The following is an 11,506-nucleotide window of genomic DNA, read 5'->3' on the forward strand; positions in this document are numbered from 1 at the left end:
TTTGTGTTTTCTATGGATTGAAAAAAATAAAGAACATATTTTACTATTTAATTAAAACTTGGAACATATTGGTTCTGATGATTGTCCACAAAGTTTGGGATATAAAGGCATTCTCACAGGATAAGAATGAGCCTTGAACATCCTTTACGAACACACCTGTAAGGAGTTTCAAGGGACTGGAGGGATGGCTCTGTCATTAAGAGTACTCCCTGCTTTTGCAGAGGACTTGGGTTACCAGTAACCATACCAGGAGGCTTAGGGCCACCTGCAACTCTTCTTCCAAGGTATCCAGCCTCCTGTTCTGGCCTCTACAGGCATCTGCATGAATGTGGTGCACATAAACATATGCAGTTACATATAGATAATTTTTTTTAAAAAAACCTCAATTTAAAAAGGGAAATACTTATGCAGTATGAAAACAAAGCAAAACATACAAATCATAATTTAAAAAGAACAGGGCACCAATCATAATGTTTGTGATCTAGGGGCCTGAGGGATGGAAACCGTATCTAACTTAGAATCCCACTCTCTAAAAGCAGTTAACCCCGGACAAGTTAACTAAAACTAACTAAAGGAAAACAAGTTCAATTTTTCCTCCCAAACTCACTTTTATTGAGTGGGATGAGGGAAGGAAACAGGTTTAAATTTAGTCCTTTTTCTGTCTCACCCTTCCTATGCCTTACTTTCCAGTGGATATACTGATTTTGCTCCAATCCAACTTGTGTTTGAAGTGATGTCCTAGATTGAATCCTTATATAAGAATTTCTCAGCAATGTGATATAATTTCCTTTTTTAAAAGATGGGTGGAACATTTAAGTGTACTCCCTTATCCCATGCAAATATTATAGAGGCAGTCAGCAAAGTGTTAAAAATGCCGCTGTGGTTGATTGGTGAGCATTATTCACGTACGTAGGTGCTTGTGAGTGGCTGATGACATTGGAGTCTTGAGAAGCAACTTGCCAGTTATGATGGTGATGTTTAGGATAGTGAGCTAGACAAAAGTTCCCCCTTTGAACAGTAAAAGCATTTAAATAATTTTTAATCTAAATTTTATAACTTTATGAAAAAGAAATGCCCGAATATTTTAATTATATTTGAAAGTAGGACATCAAATGAATGCACTGTGTATGAGGATTGTAAAACAGGAACAGAATCACTTCAAAGGGCCTAGAAAAGCCCTGTTGTTAAAAAGCAAAACAACAAAACAGCAAAACAACAAAACAAAAACAAACCCGGACTGTGAATACTCCATACTGTTTAAGAACATTTTAATGAACTTCTAAGTGCACGCTTTCCAGCAAAGCACTATTGAAATATATTAAATTAATCCAGGGTTCTGAGCCTTTAGTGCATTTAATATGTTTCAGTTTTTCATCAGCCAGATCTATCAACATGCTGTGTTCCTCACTGCTCGCCAAAGAATTTTATATCCTAAAATAATGATCATAGCATTTTCAGGCTTGTGCTTCTAATCCAGAAATGGCAAACTCACTCATTTTTGAAATATGATCAACTAATTAATACTTTACTGGTATGAAACTTATTTTGCTGGGTACAGTAGCCAGAGCTGGCATTTTTGTTCTCTTAGGTTCAGTATGACATCTGCCCAAGATGGCTTTTAGAGTCTCTGTTGAGAAGTCTGGTGTAATTCTGATAGGTCTGCCTTTATATGTTACTTGACCTTTTCCCCTTACTGCTTTTAATATTCTTTCTTTGTTCTGTGCATTTGGTGTTTTGATTATTATGTGACAGGAGGAATTTGCTTTCTGGTTCAGTCTATTTGGCGTTCTGTAGGCTTCTTGTATGTTTATGGGCATCTCTTTAGGTTAGGGAAGTTTTCTATAATTTTGTTGAAGATGTTTACTGACCCTTTGAATTGGGAATCTTTGTTCTCTTCTATACTTATTCTTAGGCTTGGTCTTTTCGTTATATCCTGGATTTCCTGGATGTTTTGGAGCATTTTGCATTTTCTTTGTTGTGTCAATGCTTTCTGTGGTATCTTCTGCACTTGAGATTGTCTTTTCTATCTTTTGTATTATGTTGGTCATGCCTGCATCTATGGCTCCTGATCTCTTTCCTAGGTTTTCTATCACCAGGGTTGTCTCCCTTTATGATTTCTTTATTGTTTCTATTTCCATTTTTAGATCCTGGATGGTTTTGCTCAATTCCTTCACCTGTTTGGTTGTGTTTTCCTATATTTCTTTACGGGATTTATGTTTCCTCTTTAAGGGCTTCTACCTGCTTACCTGTGTTCTCCTGTAGTTCTTTAAGTGAGTTATTTACTTCCTTTTTAAAGTCCTCTATCATCATCATGAGATGTGATTTTTAGATCAGAATCTTGCTTTTCAGGTGTGTTGCGATATCCAGGGCTGACTGTGATGGGAGAGCTGGGTTCTGATGATGCCAAGTAGCCTTGGTTTTTGTTGCTTATGTTCTTGCACTTGCTTATTGCCATCTGGGTATCTCTGGTGTTAGCTGGCCTTGCTGTCTCTGACTGGAGCCTGCCCTTCCTGTGAGCCTGTGAGCCTGAGTGTGTCATCACTCCTGAGGGTCAGGCTTTCTCCAGGTGGATCTGGAGTGTGGAGGGCTGCTGGACAGGGTCAGCTCCCGGGCACAGATGGAAACTGGAAGGATAGTGTCCCGGCTGCAAGGTGGTTTCTGTCTCCCCTGGGTTCTGGGCAGGTCCCAGTTGGGCCAAGTATTGGGGCTGTTAGGGGAAGCTGAAGGGGTTTGCAACCCCATAGGATGAACAACAATATCAACCAACCAGACCTCCCAGAGCTCCCAAAGACTAAACCACCAACCAATGAGTACACATGGAGGGACCCATGGCTCCAGCTGCATATGTAGTAGAGGATTGCCTTCTCTGGCATCAGTGGGCCGTTGAGGAGGTTCTGGTTCTGTGGAGGCTTGATGCTCCAGCATAGGGTGGTTAAAAAAAAAAAGCAACTTTGTGTGCCAGAAAGTTCCTTATGAGAATTAACGTATGGCAGCATGTGTCTATCATCCTGGTCATCAGAAAGTCCAGGTAGAAAGATCTGAAGATTCAGGTCACCTTCAGTTACATAGGGAGTTATAGCTATCTGGGATTAAAGATACTTTCTCAACAACTAAAAGTCCTTTATGATGTATTGAAGCAAGGGGCTGGGGGTGAGGGGAGGAAACGGTTGTGGAGGGCTTGTCCAAACCAGACTATGCCAAAGACTGCAACCATTCTTTTCCCAGATGAGGAGGTTACCTAGAAAACCTATCAGACATACTTGATAGAGGGTGGTGCCCAGAGCATTGCTCCCGAGGAGAAATGGCTTATACATGTTTCTTGATGTACATACCCTGTTCCATCCTGTTGATTATTTGTGTGTGTGTGTGTGTGTGTGTGTGTGTGTGTGGTGGACACATGTGTGTATATGCTTGTGTGGAAGCCCAGACTTTTTATTTCAGATGTCTTCCTCTATCTGTCTCCACCTTATCGTTGTTGAGACGATCTCTCACTGGATCTCTCACTAACTCACCTCACAAACTGGCTAGACTAGGTAACCAGCCAGCGAGCTCCCCAGGATTATCCTGTCTCTGCTGCCTACATTTCAGGATCCTGTCATCATTTATTTTTATTAATTCCACGAGAATTTAATACAATGTATTTTGATCATATCAACCCCCACTCCTTCCTCAATTCCTTCCAGATTTACTCCCCCCCCCATGCCTTACAACGTTCTGTCTTCTGTTTTAATAGATCCCACCAAGTCAAATTGTGTTGTACATATGTCCTCATGATGTAGGGGCATCACCTAGGCCATTGTTGGTCTACCAGGGACTACATCCTTAAAGAAAGCCTCTTCTTCCCCAGAGTCATCATCTGCCTACCTTCGGTGAAGGATGGGGACTTTTAAAATGGGTTCTCCTAACGTGTACAGCAGGTACTTGGCCTGATTTCTTTTTTGTCCATGTGTCTAGTGAAAATAAAGTGACTATTGACAACAAGGCAGAGAGTCACTTTCTTTTTCTCTGTGAGATGAGATTTTGCTGTATAGTCCAAGCTGGGTTTAACCTTAGGATCCTCAGCTTCAGACCTCTGAGTGCTGAGATTACAGTGCGCACTACCATGCAGCCCATTATTAATTTCTTAAAAAGCACCTTGTTGGATAGGCACAACAGATTAAATAATAACATTATGTTTATTCTTTGACTTTTAGATTCTGATAACTATTGCTATGGGTTATTTTTAGTACCCTATATTTATGAAGTTAGAGGAAAGGTGCCTGCACATTTTTTCCAAACCCAATTTCCTGTGGATTTAATGTAGTAATGTAAGGGATAAGTTTATGGAAGTTTAGTGTACTAATAGGCAATAGTGATCCTATACATAAAGACTCATAGTGGATATCTCAGAGGAATACTTTGGCTGACAAAGTCTGTGGCCCTAGCAGCAATATGGCATGACTCAGAGCCATCAAAACACATGCATTTCCCCCTAAATGACAGCAGAGGCCCTTTATGCCTGGTCTTTACACATTGGCACACATCTCTTTGTATCTCAGTAAAAATGCAATGCATTAACATTTGATAAACTAATTCTACATCAAACTACATTCAATTCCATAATTGTTTCATATATATGAAAAATACCAAAAATTACACATCATTAGACCACAAGAAAAATTAAAAAGAAAATCATGCTGAAAACTCATTTTATGGATGTTGGAGAGCCAAGTATGAGGTCTGATTGCATGGTGTGGTTTTCAAATGTATTTTTAGTTGGTTTTGAGTTAAGTCAACTAAAATTAACACCAGGGACTAGAGAGATGGCCTACCGGTAACAGTGTTGCTGTTCTTTTTGAGCTAAGCACACGTAGCTCACTCTGGCCAGCTTGAACATGGCAAGCATGTTTGTGGCAGGGCTTGCTCTTCTCTTCGATTCCCTCTGCCTTGCTAGAAACCATTAGAGTGTGTTCCCAAAGCTAGCCACAATGTCAATACCCTATTTGGCCACTTTCTCCTCCAGAGGCTGACTATCACGGTCAAGCTATCAAACTATTGAAGTCTATCAATCAAAAGCCCCCTTTGACTACTCTAATTAATATGCCCGATCAAATTAAACACCTCACTCTAACACTAGATTTCTCATTATAACTCTATAGACTGCTACTTTCTCACGTGCCCTGTCTGTCTGCTCTTCATCCAAAGACAGTCCTCTGTCCCCTGGGGACAAACACCTATTCCCACCCCTTTCCCCTTGTTTTTTTCTCCCTTGTCTGTTATCTCCTGTCTTTGCCACTTGTCCTCTGTCTCTTTCAGTTAGTCTCCTTTGTGCTGAGAACCTAGCCTTGGGGATCCCGAGCTTTTCCTTTCAACCTACACTGAGTGGCTTACAACCATCTGTAACTCTTGCTCTAAGAGTTCAGACCCTGGCTTCTGGCTTCCTTGGTCATCTGTATATGTGTGGCACAGGCAGACACAGACACAAAAACAAAAACAAATCTTTCTTTTTTTAAACATCGACTTTCACATGTAAACCACATTTAATCATTGATCTAAATGGTACAAATTTATAGTAACGAACATATTTTAGAAATTACCAAAAGACTGTGAAAATAGCTCAGAAAAATCACTCCATTTTTATGTAACAAAATTATCTTTTTTATAAAATTGAGCATAATAGTCTCCAACATTTTAAGAGTTTATGAAAATTGTCTTTTAGATTATGCTTGTGCCTCTTCTAAGAACAAAAACAATGTAACAAGATAGAGTTAAGAAAGTGGTCCTATGACCTTCTTTAGAAGCCACAAGAACACAGAAAACTTGTATGCAGAGTCTCTACCTGAAACGTTTAAGAAGATAGTTATGGTATCTCAGTCCTTCACATTGTGGATTGGGTTGTATTCTGTACATCCCTTAAAGCTGCCTCAAGCTTCACACCTGTGAAACACACTGGAGTTCAGAAGACATTGATGTATAATCCCTTTTACTGGAATTAAGACAGGTCCACCAAGTACACAGTGGAGAAGGTGTGTGTAATACAAGCATCATGGGTAGGTTGGTGTCCCCTTCCCTCTGCTAGAAGTCCTGTCTAGCTATAGGAGGTGGCCACTTCAGTCTTCATATCCCCAGCTGCTAGGAGTCTCAGCTAGGGTTACCTCCTATAGATTCCTAGGCCCTATCCAAGGTCTCTGACTTCTCCCAGAGATGCCACCCTCACCAATTTCTGTTCTTTCTCCCAGCCTTCTCTTTCCCCTCCTGACCTCCTCCCACTTGGTCCACACCCCTGCTCCCCTCCTCACTCCCTCTCCCACCTTATTTCCCCCCTCCATCCATTTCCCATGTCTATTTTATTTCCCTTTCTGAGTGAGAGTCAAACACCCTCCCTTGGTCCTTCCTTGTTACTTAGATTCTTTGGGTCTATGGAGTATAGCATGGTTATCCTATACTTTATGAATAATATCCACTTATTTTTTTATTTATTGATATATTTATTTACATTTCAAATGATTTCCCCTTTTCTGGACCCCTACTCCCCGAAAGTCCCATCAGTCCCCTTCCCTCCTCCTGTTTGCCCACCCAATCCTTCCCACTTCCCTGTTCTGATTTTGCTCTATACTGCTTCACTGAGTCTTTTCAGAACAAGGGGCCACTCCTCCATTCTTCTTGTACCTTCTTGTACCTCATTTGATATGTAGATTATGTTTTGGGTATTCCAGTTTTCTAGGTTAATATCCACTTATTAGTGAGTGCATACCATGATTCATCTTTTGAGTCTGGGTTACCTCACTTAGTATGATGTTCTCTAGCTCCATCCATTTGCCTAAGAATTTCATGAATTCATTGTTTCTAATGGCTGAATAGTACTCTACTGTGTATATATACCACATTTTTTGCATCCACTCTTCTGTTGAGGGATACCTGGGTTCTTTCCAACTTCTGGCAATTATAAATAGGGCTGCTATGAACATAGTGGAACATGTATCCTTATTACATGCTGGGGAATCTTTGGGGTATATGCCCAGGAGTGGTATAGCAGGAATGACTAACTAATGATTGGTCCAACTTGAGCCCCACTCCATGGGAGAGAACCCACCCCTGACACTATAAAAGATATTCTGCTATGCTTGCAGACAGGAGCCTAGCATAACTGTCTGCTGAGAGGCTTCATCCAGAAGTTGATGGAAACAGATTCAGAGACCCACAGCCAAACATTAGGTAGAGCTTTGGGCTTCTTGTGGAAGAGTGGGTGGAAGGATTGAGGGAACTAGAAGGGTCAAGGAGATTACAAGAACATCTAACAGAGTTAACTAGTCTGGTCCCATGGGAGCTCACAAAGACCAAACCACTAACCGAAGAGCATTCATGGGCTAGACCGAGGCCTTCCTACACATTTGTAGCAGATGTGTAACTTGGTCTTCATTTTGTTCCTTTAACAGTTGGAGTTGGGGCTGTCTCTGTCTCTGTTGCCTGCGTTTGGATTCCCCCTTCCCATAGCTGGGCTGCCTTGTCTGGGCTCAGTTAGAGAGGATGCACTTAGTCCTGTTGAGACCAGATGTGCCAGGGCTGGTGGTTGGTATCCATGGGGCACTTCCTTTATCTGAGAAGAAAGGGAGGGACAGTAGGGGTCAGGAACTTGTGAGGGTGGGACTGGGAGGAGAACGGGAAGTAATGTATTCACTTTACACACTGCAATTGGTATGTACACTGAAAAAATACATTAATGAAAAACAAAACAAAACACACACATGCATTGTGCGCATGTCAGGTTTCTAAGACAAGCAGCTTTTGCTAATTTCCAAGATTTGCCCCCCAGAGATTCAGAAGTTAGCATATTTGTTTCAAAACACTTAATAGATAAGCCAATTTCCAAATTGCCTTTTGGAAGCAACTATGCATTTACAGGGTTTAAAATGAAGTTTCTCATGTAATGAGGTAACAAGACTCTGGTTGATTTGCAAAGTAATCCCAAGGTGGCTAGAAGACTTAAGAAAACTGTAAAACTAAGAACATTATCATGCTTCTTTTAATGAACTCACCTTTAATACTCCCATGCAAAGCTGTTATGCCACCAAGTCCCAGACTCTACAGTATGCAAAATAAAATATCCTAAGACTACTCACTTTCATTATCACGCATATCTACTACCCCCACATTTTTCCATTCCAAGATGTAGTTTGCCAATGTGCCAGGTGGCTACTCAGTTTAGCCTACACGCGCTTTGAGACTTTTGAAGTATATAACATAGCTAATGTTATGTGTTTTGAAATTTATAATACCCTCTACATGTAATGATGACACACCTCTATAGTTAACTTAGGAAGAAAAACAATGCATTCATTACATGCTAGCAGCTGTGCCATGATGCACACACAGTGATGTTTCATGCATCAGTGCCCATGTGCTTAACATGATATTAAAGTTTAACTTTAATTATACATTAATTGCATTAGGTGTCAGTGTGATCGACTGCAGGTGTTCTTCACTAATTTTTATTGTCCAAGATGTCATATACATTTTCAGTCTGGGGAACTAACATGTCTTCCTCATGCATTTGGTAGACTTTAAATAACTTAGAATGTGTAGTTACAATGTGCTCTAATACAGACAAGAGAAGAATTCTTCTTGAAAGTGATTGCATACCCAAGAGTGAGAGTTTTATACCTAAGGTTGCCAAGAAAAGGGTAGTGGTGCATAAACCCCTTTTCTAAGTATATTTCCACACAAAATAAGTAAAGATATAATTACTATTTTCTTGTATGGTGTTTATTTAAACAAGAAGTGATTGAATAGGCATGTGAACACCACAACACTATATGGATTGAGCCATTTTATAAATGAAGTTAATCCTTAGGATTTGGAAAAGGCTAACAAAATATTTGGAAAGCAGCATCTTAGCTACACACTGCCCGGATTTCTGCCATGGCTTTCACACTGGGAAATGGCACATGTGTCTTACCTGGGTGGCTCAGCAGCAAGCCAGTGCTTGGTTTACTCTTCATAGAAATAACACAAATGCAAACACAGTTGAGGAACAGAGAGCGGCTTTGTTTGCATACTGAGACTCCAATTGCCTGATCCACTTACCAATCAACTAAAAGAGTCAACAAACAGTTCCGGGTGGAGTTTAGTAAAGGCTAGGTCCCATGGCCTAGCAAAAACTAATGCTTGCTTGATGTTGCTATACCACAGTGTGTCTGTGTTTAGCCTTCATCTTATTATATACATGGATACCACGTGTGGGGAATGTGAGCATTACTGCAAACTTCCCCATTGTTCAGCATATCATAAGAATCTGGTAGTTTTAGTTTTAATTTTAGACTCTTTAAATAGTTCCCATAGCTGTATCTGTAGAACATTGAATGGATTTCTACACTAGATTATTTACTATATTGTTCCATAACTGCCTTTTATCCCATAAATAATCTAGACAGAGGGTGACCCGTCTTGATTCCCATTACATTCTTCAACCGATCCAGGTTTGTCAACGTTTGAAGCATCACCTGTCCTTTTCTCGAGGCTGTTTTTTCTTCCCAAACTGAGATTCATACCCAAGCTCTTGTTTATGTAGTTCAAGTGCCAGCTGTGGTATGATTTCCTTAACACTTCTGAAGGGCTTATATCAGGAACCTTGTGATATTCCTTGGACAAGTACCACTGTCTTCAAAGCACTTCACAATGCAGACCTTACAGAAGATAAGGAGACATCCTCTCCCTGTAGTTGGCCTGGTCAGGTACCCTGGACAGATACAGCAGGTAATGTCAGGACTGAACAATTTTTTCTCCTTTTCATTTTGTGTAAATGTGAGGGAGTGAGCCAAACACGCATGCGGAAGTCAGAGGACAACTTGATGGGGTCATTCTGTGGGTTCCAAGGATCAAACTCAGGCTTTTCAGGCTTGCCAGTAAGTGCCAATACCCACTGAACTGTCTCACCAGGGCCAGGATTGGAATCTTTCACCAAGATTCTTTGAGGTAGCCATTTTTGATTAGATAACACTAGAGGGATATTAAGTAGATGACTTCCTGCTCCAGAAACTAGAGTGCTGATCTCAGCTACATGTCTATAGGCATGAGCACTAGTGTCTATATTTGTCGTGAGATCGCTCCTTTGAACATCTTGTTTTATTATCTAGTGGCCATACCAGTGATCCTTGCCAACTGACACACTGGCCTTTGAGCAGAGTAAAGTAAGAGAACATGTATATAACTTTGGAGAACTAATTTGGCATGTCATATTAGCCATGCATTCACGAACCCACACTCTCCCCTCTGCAACACCAATATTACTCATATAGAAAGGTAAGTAAACTTACCCAACATCTTACAGTTAGTAACGAGCAGATTAAACATCCAAACAAAATACACCCAAACCGAACTCTAAGTGTTATGCACTGAATTGTATGTAGTACTGCCTTTCATTGTATCTAACGCTAACATAGCTAGTGTTCTTCTGGGACTCAGTCCATAGCAAACATTTCTAGTCATGGGCAATAAAGTTTATAACACAGTGTTCTATGTAATTGGAAGCAACCCAATTGTCCAAATACTGTTGAATAGTATATATATATATATATATATATATATATATATATATATATATATATACAGTTGACAACTTTATAGCATCAAAAGTGGTTAGGTAAATAGAATAATTGGACACTTGCCTCCACTATTACTCTACTCTCAAATACTAGTGATAAGACATTTTTAATATTTAAAGCTGCAAAGTCTGGAGTGAAACAAAAGACAATAACAATGCTAACTTCAAGGTGTGGAACTATATGAACTGTCCAGTCGAACAGGACTTAAGGAATCTGAGGTTGCAGACCTGAGGATTATCAGCAAAGTAAAAGCATACATCTAAGTCTAAAGCATCAGTATAGTTTATACCTAGGGTTTTCAAAGGCTCAGAAGTTGCTGAAATCATCAGAAAAGGGGAACAGAGGATAAGGAACTAAAATGTGGTAGGAAGGCCAAAAGGCTGGGGAAAAGATTGATATCCCATCATCTCTTTTACAGGTCTACGTAACCCAGGGCTTATTTATGCCTTTCCCAGTCCCAGCAAAAGCCAAGAAGTTTGTTCCTGAGGTTAAGGTGAATGCTCTCTGGTCTAGGTGAATTTAGGGTCTCAGAGGCAGCGCTTGTACTGTAGCATGGGGTGTGTCTGGTCACTCACTCTTTCTTGAAGCAGTTTGTCAGCTGACTTCCACATAGTGTGCTCTCTTTAGATTCTCTTCCTTCATTATAGGGATGCCCTCCTCAGTCTTCTTTATTGGGATCCTCATCTTCCCAACTTTTTAACACCAGAGGTCCAAGAATCCAATCGGGGGAGCATTTCTCCATCTGCATCAGTCCCTAGGCAATTTAACCAATTGACTTCTATCTTAGATTCATGCATGGTTTATTTACTATTAGCTGTTAGGGATTAAGGAGTCCTTGCCATGTATGAGACAGTCAGTAAACAGTGTGAATGGGCAAACCCAGCCATACCAAAGGTAAGACTGAGAGGACTTTTTAATGTTGGAGA

The sequence above is a fragment of the Apodemus sylvaticus genome, chromosome 8 (assembly GCF_947179515.1).
Source record: "Apodemus sylvaticus chromosome 8, mApoSyl1.1, whole genome shotgun sequence".
NCBI classification, from domain to species: domain Eukaryota; kingdom Metazoa; phylum Chordata; class Mammalia; order Rodentia; family Muridae; genus Apodemus; species Apodemus sylvaticus.